Genomic DNA, 16,066 nt, shown 5'->3' with positions numbered 1-16,066 from the left:
CGGCGTGAGTAATGGTGGTAATGCGCCTTCGAACAAACCAATTCCCCCCGTCAATGGCTACCTGCGTTTAAAGAAACGGTAAGTATATTAAAACGAAAGTCGTCTGGTAAGTCAAGAGTGTCTGAAGAGAATGTCCATAAAATCCTTACTTCATATCAACAAAATCCGAAAAAGTCATTGAGACGATGCAGTCTTCAGTTGGGTATACCCAAATCAATTGTTTATAAGCTGGTTCACAAAAGTCTAATTTGTCTAGCAGCGTACAAGGTACAACTTGTACACGAAATCAAACCAACAGACTAAAATAGGAGGTTAGAGTTTACTGTTACTATGTTGGACATGATAGATACTAATAACGATTGTTTAAAAAAATGTGATTTTAACTGATGAGGCCACCATTCCTGTAAGTGGTACTATGAATCAACACAATTATAGAATTAATGTTTCATAGCTGACTCATGAGTTCGGGGAACATCAACATAATTTACCGAAATTGAATGTTTGGTGCTGCCTTAACTAAGTTATAGGTCCTTTCATTTTTATGGAAAAATTCCATAAATGGTGATGTCTACTGTGAGATATTAGGGGACTATGCTTTCCCCCAATTGGTTGATATTGAGGCGAAGAAGGAACCTGCTTAATTTCATCAAGATGAAGCACTACTAAACTTCAGTTTGCGAGTACGGAAAGCATTGGATACTCGATTCGGCAACAAGTGGATTGGAAAGGCCTGGCAGATTTCTTGACTTCCAAGGAACCCGGATCTGACCCCATCAAATTTTTTCTTTTGGGGACATGTCAAGAATTTTGTTTACTCTGAGAAAATTCAGGATGTAAACCATCTCAGACAAAGGATAATCTTTTGTGTGGCGAATATCATTCCAGACAAGCTGGCCAGGACATGGGAGGAGATTGAATACCGTTTGGATGTGTCGTGCCATAAACGGGGCACATACTGAAATCTACTATATGATAAAAATCTTGATAAATTTACCCTTAAGTAAAAATCTATAATATTAACCCTTAACTGGGGAGGTAAAATTTTAGGACTTAATTGGATAGGTGTGGTCTACGAGACCGCATTTCATTTATACTCAAATTAAATTTTCTAATGAATGAATTAGTATAAAAAACTGCCAAAATATTTTGCAGACATTTTTCTGGATATTTAGATATGTTTTAGAAGTTTTTAAAAATATATTATCATAGAAAAAAGTAAATGCGTTGGAACATACATTTTCTTCTTAAATTACATGTTACAATAAATAATATTCTTGAAAAAACATATTACTTTTTCCTTTTTAAATCATATTTAATTTTACAGTATATGAAGACAATATAATGTAAAAATCAACAATTACATAAAAAAAAATGACAATGTGTAAAATTGACCCTTTTTTGTATCGGTTTGTATTTCTTGGGCATTTTAAACATACAGGTTAAGAACTAGTATAAAAATCAACCTATAAATTCTGCATATATATAATTTGGTATATTAATATATTTTATAAATTTTTCAAAATACATTATCACTAGAAATAATAATTATGTTTTAAAATACATATCAGAATCAGTTGAATGCGAACTTTCATCGAAAAACTCTTCTGTACAATTATCCTTATCACTAAAATCACTTTTTGCTTCATTTAAAAGTGTCTGGAGCACTGCTTCATAATAGGATCAGTAAATTGGATGATATTTCGGGGCCGAAGTTTTAGCGCCATCTGCTAAGTCTTGTTTATCACAAGGACACTAATAGGGAGGTGCGGTCTTAGAGACCACGCTTAAAGAAATAACTGAATTACTTAAAAAAAAGCATCCGCTGAAATCGGTTGAAAAAGTGCACGTGTATTGAAGGTCACAAAACAGGAAGCTACAGGGTCAATCCATTCAATTGAGCTAAAAATAGAATAGGGGTGACCGATAATCCATCGCTAGCGGTCTCACAGACCACACGTCCCCAGTTAAGGGTTACCCTAATTTTATGATTGAATTTAAAAAATTGCATTAAAACGACGAAGCTCTTTTATGGGCCCCTGTAAATCAAAAGGATTATTTTATAGGCGGCGGGAGTATATTTTTATAGCTTAGATCCTACAATCTAGACGGAAAGTAAGGATACAAAAACACAAAATTAAATTCCCATTCTCATACCAATCTTTTTATTCATCCTTTGCTTTATCCTTTTCCGATTTCCAGATTCTCATCACCCACTGTTTCGCTTTTTCCAAAAATTGTTTAATATTTCGAATTTCTAGTGTCTTGTTCTTCTTTTTGTCAACGGATATAAGTAAGAGTGACGAAATGGTGGAAGACCCAATATGTGGTTTGCTGGTGGCAGTCCCCGTGGGCTGTTTGGTGGTGGCAGTTCCAGTGTTCTGTTTGGTGTTGGCAGTCACAGTGTACTGTTTGCTGGTAGGAGACCCAGTCTGCGGTTTGCTGGTGGAAGTCTCAGTCTTCGATTTGTTAGAAGAAGCTTGGAGCTGATTTGAGGCCTCCATTTCACTATCGGAGTCGGATTCTGAGTTGGCTAGGTCTAGATAGGCATTCGCTAAAGAACAATTCTTATTTTCTATACTTTGTTTGACAAGCGTTGCTTGAAAGACCAAAGAAAAAGCACACAGAACCTAAGAATATTGATGTTATTAGTACTCATGATGGAAAAAAAAAATAAAAGGACTCGGTACCCTGAAAATTTTGGAAAATCGACGAAAATATCGATTTTCCAATTTCGAATGAAAAATTATCCTTGAATCACTGATTTATTAATCTGAAAATTTCAAAACAATCGGACAAGTATTTAGTGAGATATGGAAATATTTTTTCTAACGCGATATTAGGTGCCACGCTCACTTCCAGTGTTTATTTCAAACATATTTCATGTGCAAGTAACCAAGTTGTTCAGTTTTTTTTTTTTTATGAAATAAAAAGCAGGACAGCTGTTTGATACTGTAGAGGTTAAAACTTTGTCTGTAATTTTACTTCTTTCGCTTTTCTTTTCGACTGAATTTCTCACTGTTTATTATAATCAACTTAAAAATGACTCATTTTATTTGAATTTCAATCAGATGGATTTGAATTTTTGCTGTGTACTAATAGATATTTGATAAACTGAACTGTAGGTAGTTTAATAAATAGTTTGATGAAAAAAATGTTATCAAAATAAAAAAGTGATATTTAAAAAAAAATTCTATTAATCCTTATATATGATAAATGTCATTAATAAAAATGAAAATAATATATATTATTAAAATTCCTGACTTAGGACTTATAAATGCAACATTATAGCTCTGAGAAAAAACCAGCTTGATGCGAGCTGTTTTTATTGCACTTTTATTGTGCTGCAAAATTTAAAGCTGTTTATCTAAGTTTGCTTTTTTCCCCAAAAAATTCTGTCTGCTATACAATGTTAAAAGTCAGAGTTTTTTATAATTGCATGACATTTTTTCTGCTCGCTCTTAAATTCAAGCTTAATAGAATAAAGGATGGATTTTTAAAAAAATTGATTAGATTTTTTTCTAAAAATGTTCTAAGTGAAAAATTCTCATGTTTTCAAAAAAAAAAAAAAAAAAAAATTGAATAACTTATTTTATTCAAAAACTAATATAGATATCAAAAATTCCGATAGATATCAATCCGATCCTAATTCTGTTAAATACATTGTAAAGTCCCTGTAAAGAAATATTAAAAATTGTGTAAGAAGAAGCATTTTTGACGAAGGTCTAATTTTTTTAAAAAAATTTAAATATTTAAGTTTGTAACTTTTGAAACTTTGTAACTTTGTGTTTGTAACTTCTGAAAAATATTTTCGAAATTTAAATTTCTGCATAGTTACCATCTATTTATCGCAAAATTTGAAAAATTCGTCGGACATTGTGTAAAAAAAATTTTGTAGGTACCAAGTCCCCTTAAGAGAACATTTGAAGTTATCTCTCTCTAAATAAAAATATATATAGCTAGAAATTGTCTGTCTATATAATATTTTCAAGTATTTCTTTTAATTAAAATAATGATAACATGCTTACAAAAATGCATATTTAATATCACCGTAACATACGTGTAGAGAAGTGCAGTAGCTAAACCAATTTTGTAAAATATATGTGAAAAATTTCAAAAATAAAGGAAAGAATTGTAAGTAAAGAAAATTGGCCTCATTAGAAAGCTAATCTTTCTTTTAAAGTAATTGCTTCTGTGTAGTAATAGGCTTCGACTTAATGGAAAGAGAAGTATTAAAATTTCGATCAATTTTTAATTAAAATGTTGAATAAACTATTTTTAGTAAAAACACTGGCGGAACAAAAAATCCCAACACCAAGAAGGACCTGTACCAGATAAACAAAATTTGGTAGGCATGTTTATACATCTGAAAAATGACATCGATTCAAATTTCGCGCTTCTCGCATAAGTGTGGCGCTAATAGCGCCACTCAGAATTTACATATCAGGTTTGCTCTAAATGCGTGCTGTAAAGTTCGTGAGCGTTATTTATCTTTGAAATCTGACGCATTGATGTTAGCCAATAATGCCTTTAAGAAGACGAAAAAGCCATTATCAACAGCTCTTCGAGTTTGAACGAGGTCGTGTAATAGGGCTACGAGAAGGTAGATTTTCTTCCACCTTCATTATCCACCGCCACCTTCCACCACCCATTTGCAGAAAGACTTGGCCGGAATGTATCCATTATGAATGATTGTTGGGAGGAGTGGTCAAGGGATAATACTGCCTCAGGAAGACCGGGTTCTGGTTGGCCAAGTGACACTACTGAGAGGGAAGATCGCCATATTCGGCGTACGGCTGTGGCGCATCGTTCTGCGTTTGCGGCAGAAGTTCGAGCTGCAGTTGGTACCACAGTGACACAACGAACTGTTAGAAATCAATTACTTCAAGGACAGCTCCCAGCCAGGCACCCTGTAGCTTGCATTCCACTGACTCCAAGCCATTGCCGTTTGCGATGCCAGTGGTGCCAAGCCAGAGCTCATTGGAAGACGAAGTGGAGATCTGTTTCGTTTTCTGATGAAATCCTCTTCTGCCTTGGTGCCAGTGATGGCCATGTGTTGGTCAGAAGGAGGCCAGGGGAACACTGCAATCAAACTGTGTGCAGCCTAGACACACTGGACCTACATCTGGACTCATGGTCTGGAAAGCAATTTCCTATGACAGCAGGAGCACTCTCGTGGTTATCCCAAACACACTGATTGCAAATTTGTACGTGAGACTGGTAATTCAACCTGTTGAGTTGCCATTCATGAACAGCATTCAAGGGGGAGTTTTCCAACAGCATGACGCTTACCCTCATACCACTGTTGTAATGCAATGTGCTCTAAAGAATGTTTACATGTTACTTTGACCTGCAAGATCACCAGATCTGTCTCCAATTGAGCACGTATGGGATATCATTGGACGACAACTCCAGCATCATCCACAGCAAGCACAGAACGTACCAGTATTGGCAGAACAAGTATAACAAGTATAGAATTCCATACCATAAAGTGACATTCGGTACTTGTATGACACAATACATGAACTTTTGCAGGCTTTCATTCAAAATTCTGGAAGATACACCGGATATTAATGTAGCAACATTTCACATTTGAAAGGCATTTTCTTGAGCTTAAATTAACCTGTGATCTTGAAAATTTAATTAATTAAACATGTTAACTAGACAAATACTTTATCCAAATTTCATTACTCTACAATAATTTTTTTCTGGTGTTGGGATTTTTTTCCCCGACAGTGTATCTACGGCTCAAGAAATAGCAGCTCAACAAATTTAATAGCTTTAAGTTCAAGGATTCATTCTGTACAGCATTTCGAACTATTTGTCGATCATGCAAGTTGCAGTTTTCAAACAGCATCCACTTTTAATCGTCATGTTCCAAATGTGTAATTGTTAACAATAATTGTTTCATGAAATGAGCGGATCTATTTGGTGATTCACCATAGATATTTATTTTTAAAAAAATTCAATCATTTCTGGTTTTAAAAAAATTTATTTCGCGATAACTTTGGGAATAAAATGATAGTAAATTATTTTAAATGAAAGATATTACATAGTTTATATACGATATTCCATGAAAATGAATATATTTTTGTTGAAAAAACAATACAAAAGAAATTCTCTGGGGTAGTCGAGAAGAAACTAGAGCTGTAAAACGAATTCTGAAGCAAAAAATTAGAGTTTCTTATTTTTCCAAATCAGTTGGTTATAATGATCAGAAATTAAGACAGGTGTTCCTAATTAACCTATAATCTCTGAAATAATTGGAAACGTACTGGGATAATTCTGGGCGTCGTTGAAACCGAGGTGTGTTGATTCATGAATTAATTTGAATTAAAAAAAGCATTGTTTAATGAGCCCACCAGAAGGTGAAAGGGCACTCACAAAAATTATAGATTCATTTCCCTTTTCATATGACCATTTCAAAATGAGAAAGTTAGCAGAATTATTTTCCTACTACTTTGTTCTACAGGTTGCTTCAAATGCTTTTCTAAAAACTTTTAAGGTAGGACAAGCAAATGAAACTACAGTATATTCCTGGGTATCCGGCCTAATGTGGCTGAAGGGCAGGCCGGATAACAAAAAAGCCAGACAGGCCGGAATTTTGCTTCTTTACCAACCAATACCAGAAGAATTTTAAACCAAAATTCAATATTATAAAACGTACTTTCTCACTGCTTATTAAGTACTAAGCCCTCCATTTATCTCAATGTGAAGGCAGCAGCGGCCCGATGAATCATAGAGGTAGTTGCTGCTCCCTTGTCAACTTAAAATAGAAGGCTCTTTATTGGTAGTTTATATATGTTTATATACTGCACTGCACGTTTCAAGAATTTATTAGAGAAAAAGTAAGTTAAAGGATATAAACTGCTCACATTTCAACATAAATTCTGTAATGCCTAACTTAAATGCAGGAAACATAAACAAAACATTTACGGAAATCCTAGGTCTATTTCTTAAGAAATTTGACTCAAACTGATTTTGCTTTTCCCTAATAAATGATTACACAGATGTGAAAAGGTAATCCTAGATTTAACTCTTTATGCTTATCTTTCAGCATGATTTTTCTTACTTTTGTTCCATTTCCACCAGCTTGTACAACACGCCACTTTACAATTTCTACTCGATTTTTTTGCCAGTCCTCCACTGTACTTCCCCAACTCATAATTCCGAAGCTATATTTTTTGCTATTACACCAGGGTCTAGTCACTGTATTAGTGCGAGATTTCTCCTCCACAGTAAATACAACTTTTTTCGTCTATCACAAATTTTAAAATTTTCATTGTGGTACTTTAAAAAAACATTAAGCTTATTCCAAGAACAATTCAAGAATGCAGTACGTACTGTGCAGTAATAATCCTAAACAGCGGCAACAATTGAGAACCGCTTTACATTGACAAAACAATGAAAAAAAAAAAAAAAAAACAGAACGCTGCTCTTTTCCGTCACAATTTGTATTTTGCACACGTCACGTAGGAGGATCATAACAGACGCCGGCTTTCAATGCCTTTGTAATGTAGTCAATGCAACACCTTGTATTCTACATTTAATTACGATAAAAGAAAACAAGGCCGGATAGTCGCGAACTGGATACTCGGGAGAATACTGTAAATCATTTTCATTATAAAATATGGGATCGCAAATGTAACGGGCAGTCTCTACAGGGGGCTGTTTAATAACGAATTTAATGAAAGGAAAGAATACACGAAATGAAGTGTACAATACAGGTACATTATCTTTTAGTTAATTCTCTGCACGAAGATCTCTGTAGAATCCTCCTTTACGTTCACGTCTTTATAAAAATTCTTCTTGTCTAACCTACATATAAAGTTCGTGTCAATACTTTTGAATCACCCTGTATTGAAGTAGAATAGTTTTTAATGGAACTTAATATTACTGAATTAATTTAGAAAAATGGCTCATTTCATCTCGCAATCTTTCTATAACTTATTGTTATGTTTATTATATTTACACTATTTCAAAGCACTTGAGTTGTAAATGAAGTATTTTTAAAATATAAGGAATAAAGTAAATACAAAAACAATTCATATTATTCGTACGTCATTAACTAGATTTTAGGTAAATTAAGGAAATTCTTTTGATGTACTGGCAACGAATGAAAAGAATAATAAAGCAGATTAAAGATTTTTTTTTAATGGAAAAGAAAGTCGAAAAAAAATGTGAAGCGTTTCCTTACCAGAATATTCATAGTTGATTTTTTCGTCTGATATGCCACAAAATTTAAGATGATGAGGAACTTTGAAAGCTATGTAGTTGCTCTCGTGTTAGAAGCGTGGCACATTTCAACTTGGAAGGTTCTTCACAAACTATTTATGTGCCACTATTATTGGGAACGATCTAAAAGAAAACCATGACATTCGTTCCGCAAACAGATGGTTCAAGTTGTGCTAACCGATAATGAGAAATAAGGCGGAATACGTGCACGAAAGTCAGTCACGAATGTTTAACAAAAAATGAATGATCCCACATATTTTATTTCTGTTTACATAATTACGCCACTGTGAATACTTTAAAATATGTTGAAATCGATTTATCTTTATTGTCTTCATCTAGTTTACTATTAGGGCTGGGCGATGACGGAACTTCATCATCGCGATATACCGTCCAACATATATCGATATTTTTCGATGTATCGTGATATCATTATTTATTTATAGCTATTATAAGTTATATATAGCATCTCTTGACATTTTAACTGATCAGAACGACTCCAAATAAAAGATAGTTTCAGTTTATATCATTAAAATATTTGTTTTCTTTTGAATAAAAATAGTTAGAAAATAATTGTGTTAAAACACCCCTTTAATAAAATGTGCCTGTGCCAAAGCAATGTCTGCATATTACAATTTATAACATTGTATTTTTTCAACATAATAATTTTTATAACTTTTTTTACTGCTGACTTAAAAAACTTAAGTTCTTTCATTCTTTATAGGAAAAAAAAAAAAAAAGGAAAACAACGTAATAATGCTTTTAACAAGTAAAATTAAATAATTTTAATAAATCACGAATTCAAAATCTGATGTCTTCGAAAATTAATTTTGTACATGAATAAACGCTAACCGATAGCCAAAACGAAATCGAAAACGTAAATTAATTATGAATATCGATTTATTGTATCGCGATTTATCGTGAACTATTATTCATGGTCATGATTTCGATAGATCGATATTTTTCAAAAACTGGCATCAAAAAATATATTTTTCAAAAATATCGATTTTTTTTCGATTAATCGAAAATCGCCGCAGCTTTATTTACTATATGGGTATCATAAAAAATGTTTAAGTGTGAGTTTCTATTAGACTGTAGCTTACAACTGAATTCAGATAGTTCTAGAAAATACCTTTTACCTTTTTACTAAAAAAACATATAAAGGTTATTTAATAAAGAATTTTTTCAAGGTGAAAATCTTTAGGAGCAATACAGAAACGCATCTTATTAAAGAAAAATGTTGAAATGAACTTGAACATAACTAAACTTTTAAGTTTTCTTGTCAAATATTTTATCACATGCATTTTTAACGCTGAAGATAGCTTCTTCAGATATATTACTGAATTTTTGGCATTGTCTTGTTGGAACATGAATTTTTTTCTTTCGCATGTAAGGCCGTTTGTTACTGATTTCTACATTCAATCGATCAAATTTAATTTGGTTTACTTTAGATTAGTTATATTAACTTCCCGTTTTAAAGTAACACCAAGGATATTTTGAGACGAACCTCGTAATTCCGAACCGCTATCAGATGACGAAGACGACATCTGATCTGACACCCCCCCCCCTCCAAACGTCCGCACCACACCAGCGAGAGGGCGTTTGTCCCGGAAGTGCACTTGACTTTTAACGTGCACCAGACCCGCTTTCACGGTGGTTCTTCTCTAACCGAAAACCCTCCGGTTCCGCAGTTGAGATCTTACCACCAGGCGACCGTGGCTATTCAATTGATCAAATAATGCCATGTAATTATTCGCTATTGATAGTTTTACCTTTATCAAGACAGTCAAGGAACAAAATACCATGCGCATCCCAAAATATAGTTGTCATAATCTTGCCAGCTGACTTTTAAATTTGTGGTCGTTTTGGACGACTTTGAGTGCTGTCCACTCAAATGACGATGTTTTTGATTCAAGAGTATAGCAGCGGAACCACGTTTCATCCATTGTTACATACCGACGACGAAATCCTTTTTATCTCGCTTGAATGGCTCATATGGGCCGCGGTGGCAAGGTCTCGACTTTCGAACGAGAAGGTTTCAGGTTCAAGACCCGATTCCACCAACAAATCGCAGTATAAGCGGGTCTGGCGCATGCTAAATCATTCGAGGTGGAAAGTCCTCTTGTTGGTGTGGTGTGGTGTGGAAGCGTGGTGAGAGGGGAGATGCCAGCTCAGGTGTCCTCCTCGTCATCTGACCGCTTCTCAAAATGACGAGATCCGTCTCAAAATAGCCCTCGTATTGCTTTAAAACGGGACGTTAATATATAACTGAACTAAACCTTGAATAGCTCCAAACAACACTCTAAATCTTCGAAAGTTGTTATTTTTGATCTGGTGTGAGCAAACGTGGTACTCATTTTGAAAGCATCTTCCGCAAGTTCAAATTTTCGTCGAAAAATAAAAATGCACTATCTCCTAATATCTTTAAGGTATCAGCTATCTCACACAACTTTATTTTACGGTTTTTGGAACAACTGCCAATTGTGAGCAATCTTGAGTTCAGCATCATCGATGTTTGTACGATCGCGTTTAAATTCAGCATACCAGTGAAAAATAATTAATTTCTCTGGTGCAGACCCCCCATAACGCTCACCAAGCCATTGTTTGGCTTCAACATTATTTTTCGACATTAAAAATAAAATGTTTAATAAATATACGAAATTCCTTTATGTCCATTGTTTTGAAAGTACAGAACTGGGTCATTGAAACCACTTTCACCTGTAAACAAATTGTCAGAATGTCATGACATTTTGCATGTATCATTTGAAGATTGATACTTCCCAATAATCATGTGGGTCTGTCAACAGAATCGCCATATTTGTATCAGATCGCAGATTCATTGAGCAATGTGTTATAGCATCCAAAAGCATGCAGCTAATACACAAGTGCCGGTTTTTTTTCTAATATATTACAAAGCACAGAATGCTTGCGTGCGGATTCAATAACTAAAAACTTAAGCGTTTGTAGCCTTCATGATTTTGATCGAGGGTAAAATTTAATATGAGAGAGGAGGCAGGATTCAAACTTTTATTAGAGAGTATATGCAAGAACGTTTCGGGGAGACATATCATTCCCACTGTTTAAAATACTTTTACTTAACTCGCCGGTTTCATTTTTGAAAGGATGGAAATTTGTAATCCATTTTTATTTTTCATTTACTTTCAATTAAGGCAGAGTCTTGTAATTTCCCATTCATGTATCTTAGATGAAAATGCACTGTTATATTTTCAGAAATTCATTGTTAATTAAACGATTAATTTTATACTTTTTTATTTTACATAAGTTACCGTCATATCAGTTTCAGAAAAAAAAATTATTTTAAAATGTGATAATAATGAATCATAAATGCAAGAACCAAAGGGTAGGGAAAAAAACCTACTTTTCAGTGTACTAACAGAAGTGTGTTTTAAAAAACAATTTTGGTAAAACTTAATACAAATTATATTCTGCCATTATAAATAATTATAGTCCTTAAATATATGCCTAACATACGAGGTTTGCTTGACATCATTAAGTTATAGAACATTCTTTAAAATATTTTCCGAGTTTTTGAAAAAAACAACAACAATATATATTTCTACAGAGTAAATTTAAAAGATGCGTTAACGTTCTGTCTCATAAAAATGATAGAAAATACATTAATTCTATATTTCTGAAAAAATGTTGAAAAACAGAAAATTTAAAAGAAAAATAACTTTTTATCAACATGTTCACAGCTGATTTTGTTCTAGGAATGCAATTCCTTTCTGAGCTAATTTATGATTATGAAAACTTTGATTCAATCGACAATTTTTCACAGCATCATAATTAAATAATTGAGAAATAGTGAAAAAAATCCTGAAATTCATTCCGAGAAAAGAAGATTTAAAACTCTTAATTGGTTGGATTGAGATATTTGATTCCAAGAATTATTTCAAAAAATCAGTCAAGCTTACAAATAAGTCAAATTTTTTAAATAATTGTGATATACAAAAGCAGAGCCTAAACTAGTGGCAGATTTCTTTTATTTACATGGAGGTGATGTTCATACACTTTTATTTGACTTGCCTCCTTCGTAAAGAAGGGATCTTTTAATCGATTTGACATTCTAAAACATCATATGATCATATGCACGTGTTTCTCGTCTGGGAATATACTGTTACTGTGTAATATGCAGTAATAGTGTAATATATAATAATACTGTATCAACCTGATTCCTTGTTATCAAGTACGCACTTGACATCAATTTTTGGACTCGACTGATTTCGATCGGTATTTGCTGTGCACCTCTGCTACGCTATGAGAACGTGCGATCTTTTTTTTTTTTAACTATATATGTTACAATGAAAACCCGAAATCAGTCAAAACGTGAATTGACTAGGGAAAACGCGTTCTAACTGACAGCGTTAGTAAGAACCCGTTTTATTAGTGTTTTGACTGATTTATTACACAATATTATTTGTATCTTTCCAAAATTATTCTATTAAACTGTACTCAATAAAACAGTGTTTAAGGAAAGAACCTATCATCAAAGGAAAAAAAAAAGAAAAAGAAAAACGTCATTATTTACTTTTTAATTGTATTTTACTTACTTTTTAATTGTATTTTACTTACTTTTTTTATTTATACTTTATTAATACTTTATTTCACTTATTTATTTTTATCATTTCTCAAGAAGACATTTTGAACTTCGGTTTTTTTTTATTCCATCCCAGGAGGCATAATAGACGAGATGCGTCAATCTACAGAGCAATCTACAAGAGCAAAAGAGAGAAAAATAATTTTCCTGATGATTATATACTTTGAGATTTTGATAGGGATTTGTTTACACGAGTCGATTTTGGTAAGGGAATTATAGGGATCTTTTAAAAGAATGTGCTTGGCTGGACAGTTTCTTTTATCCCTTCACTAGGAGTGTGGGAACCGCCGACCTAAGTATTTTTGCAAAGCTTCAATTGAATGGATTAAATAGAAAAAGTGGAATGGGATCAGGAAAAAAGAGATCACTTTAGAATGAAGTTAATATGGGCTAAATTAAGCTAAAAAAATTAGGAAATTAATTAAGTTTAAATTTTATATATATATATATATATATATATATATATATATAAAGCCTTTCCTTTTTTTCCCACCCATGTGTCAATCACGTTAGGTTACCTAAGGTTACTGGCGCATTTTTAATATCTCTTCCGAAAATGAGAAATCCCAGAATCAGGACGATACTATAACGAACTGAACAAAATGTCAGCTGACATATAGTACCTACGTGATCCGTAGGATGAGAGTGATATTGTAACAACTTGAAACCTAATGTCAGGTTGAATAACACTTTGAAACGAAGTATCAGGATACTTGTATCAAAACGAAATAAAGTATTGGATCGTTGGAGTATCATTAAATCCTAGTCCGTTGTTCTGCTTCTATATGCATTTGTTAAGTTTTCTAACACACACACACTATCATTCATTGGAATCAAAGTATTTTCTAAAGAATTTGTGTATCTTTTCTTGCAATGTTTTTAAGATTACAAAGTGGCGTAACTAAGATGGGGCAGGCAAGACACGTGCCCTAATAACAGTTGCTAGGAGGCGCAAAATTAAGGAATCAATTAAAAACATTTTAAGAATAATTAAATTAATTTATATTAAGTTCTTATTTCTAAGATTTTTAAAAATTAAAAATTTTCAAACAATACTTTCCTAAATGGAAATAACGGCTTGTAAAAAGCTTACGGTTATTATCTTATGGCTTAGAATTTCTGGTTATTTTAAATATTAAACAGAATAAAATATAATAAAAATGTTATTAGATAACTTCGTTTTATTTATCATTTATTTTTTTGCGAAAAGCAAGGTGTAGAGATTTTAAATCTTTCGGATTTATGTGAAAGGAAATAAATTGGCTCTTCGATTTTCGCAAAAGTAACAGACGCTCGACAAACCATAAGTAGAGATTGTATAATTCTCAAACTCTTTCAATAAAAATATCATTTGTTTTCAGAAAAAGAGTCGTTTTTCAATTATCTAGTTAACAAAAAAAAAATTAATCAGAAACTATGTTATTACGAGTTTTCATGCATTTTTTCACTTTAAAAAGGCATTTATTGAGAAAAATTGGCACAATATATATCAAATCAAAATATTTTCCATCATTTTCTACTGGCGCAGGGTAGCCAAATATAGTTCTTGTGCCAGTAAACAAGAACTATCATTTTCTACAATTTTTTACCATTTTCGTTAAATAATTCTTGCAATGGATTGTCTTGGAATCTTTTTGGTCCTCCAGGCCGTTCTTTGTCACTGACCTCGAAATCCTCACTCTTAAATCCTCGAAACCAAAACCGGCAATTGGGATATGACGGAGCAGCATCACCATAAGTTTCTAAAAGTGTCTGATGGGCTTCGGCAGCAGATATCTTCGAATTAAACAAAAGAATCAATGAATGTCGAAAACGCAATTTGAAGCGTTCCATGAATGGGGTCTTTATACACCGAATAACTCGATAATACTATATGTGAAACTTTCAAAATGATATCAGTAAAGTAATAGAAAATTGCTAAAACCCAAAACCATTGTCGTTTATATAGATACTTCGCATGTTTACCAACAGATGTCGCTGATTAAAACACACGCAAGCACCTAATATTAGAAAGTGTATTTGTGATTGATATAACCGAGACATATATTTCAAGATAAAAGAATGAATGGAAAGTACTCATAATAAAACTAAATTTATCAATTTTTCTTATTAGGAACGTCAACAGAAAGCAAGTATTAGAAAAAAAAAATAAAAAATGTGGCACTAGATTAGGTGAAAGAGCCTTTATTTCATTGAACCTTTATTTTCATTCATTGAAAGCTGTATTAATTAGAAAAGAAGATCAAGAGTATTCTGAACCACTGAACTTTTGAAATTTGGATTAATGCTTCTAAATATGAAAAATCAAATAATTTTCATTAAAAAATATTTCACAGAGATTATAGGTAATAATAGCCTATAATATGATTAAAGATAATGTAGATAAAATACTTAAACATCAAACGAATATTTTCACCCTCCCTCCTCCCCCTCACATACATTTAAAACTTTATTTTCCTACTTTTATATTATGTAAGGCAGCTCTGTAGTTACTTTTGACCATAACATCAAGCCGCAAGCTGCGAAAAATCTGGCTAAGTAAAGTTTACATTTTCATATCTCAAAGCTTCAGTGCAAAAAAAAAAAAAAAAAAAAAAAAAAAGTGGGTGGGGGACCCTTTAATTCAGTTTTTTTTAAGTATAAATTTATTTCAATATTTAAAAAAAATGATTACACTTTGACATAGATAAAAGTAGAAAGGCGAATTTATAACATTTCCGACACCTAAAGTCTTCAAATTTTTTAGGAAATAATGCACACCTTTTTATGCATATAAATAATTTTTACTAAAATTATAACAAGTTACATGTCATAGACAAATTAATAATGCGCGAATTGTATTTTATTTTTTAATAAGATCTTTCAGTTTTTGTGTAATTACATATCTTTTTACTTTGTGCAATATTTTTAACTTTATCACAGAGTGCTGGATATATTATTAAACGTAATTAATTATAAATTTTAATAGGTAACGCTCGTGAAACAATTCAGCATGTTATAATAAATATAAGACTAAAAAGCTGAAACTAATTATTTAAATAAAAAAAAATTAATAAGTCACGTTTTCAAAATGGATCAAAAATATAAACTAATTTCTTCAAGCCGAATGCATATTCCTAAGCAATATAGATTTTTCTGAAAATTTGCTACTGAATTTATGAAATATATAATCGCAAATTTTCAAAACAATTTTATGGGTCTAGAAGAAATTATTATATA

This window comes from Argiope bruennichi, chromosome 6 (assembly GCF_947563725.1).
Source record: "Argiope bruennichi chromosome 6, qqArgBrue1.1, whole genome shotgun sequence".
Taxonomy (NCBI): domain Eukaryota; kingdom Metazoa; phylum Arthropoda; class Arachnida; order Araneae; family Araneidae; genus Argiope; species Argiope bruennichi.
The sequence above is the reverse complement of the archived record's forward strand: the minus strand, read 5'-3'. Positions refer to the sequence as shown.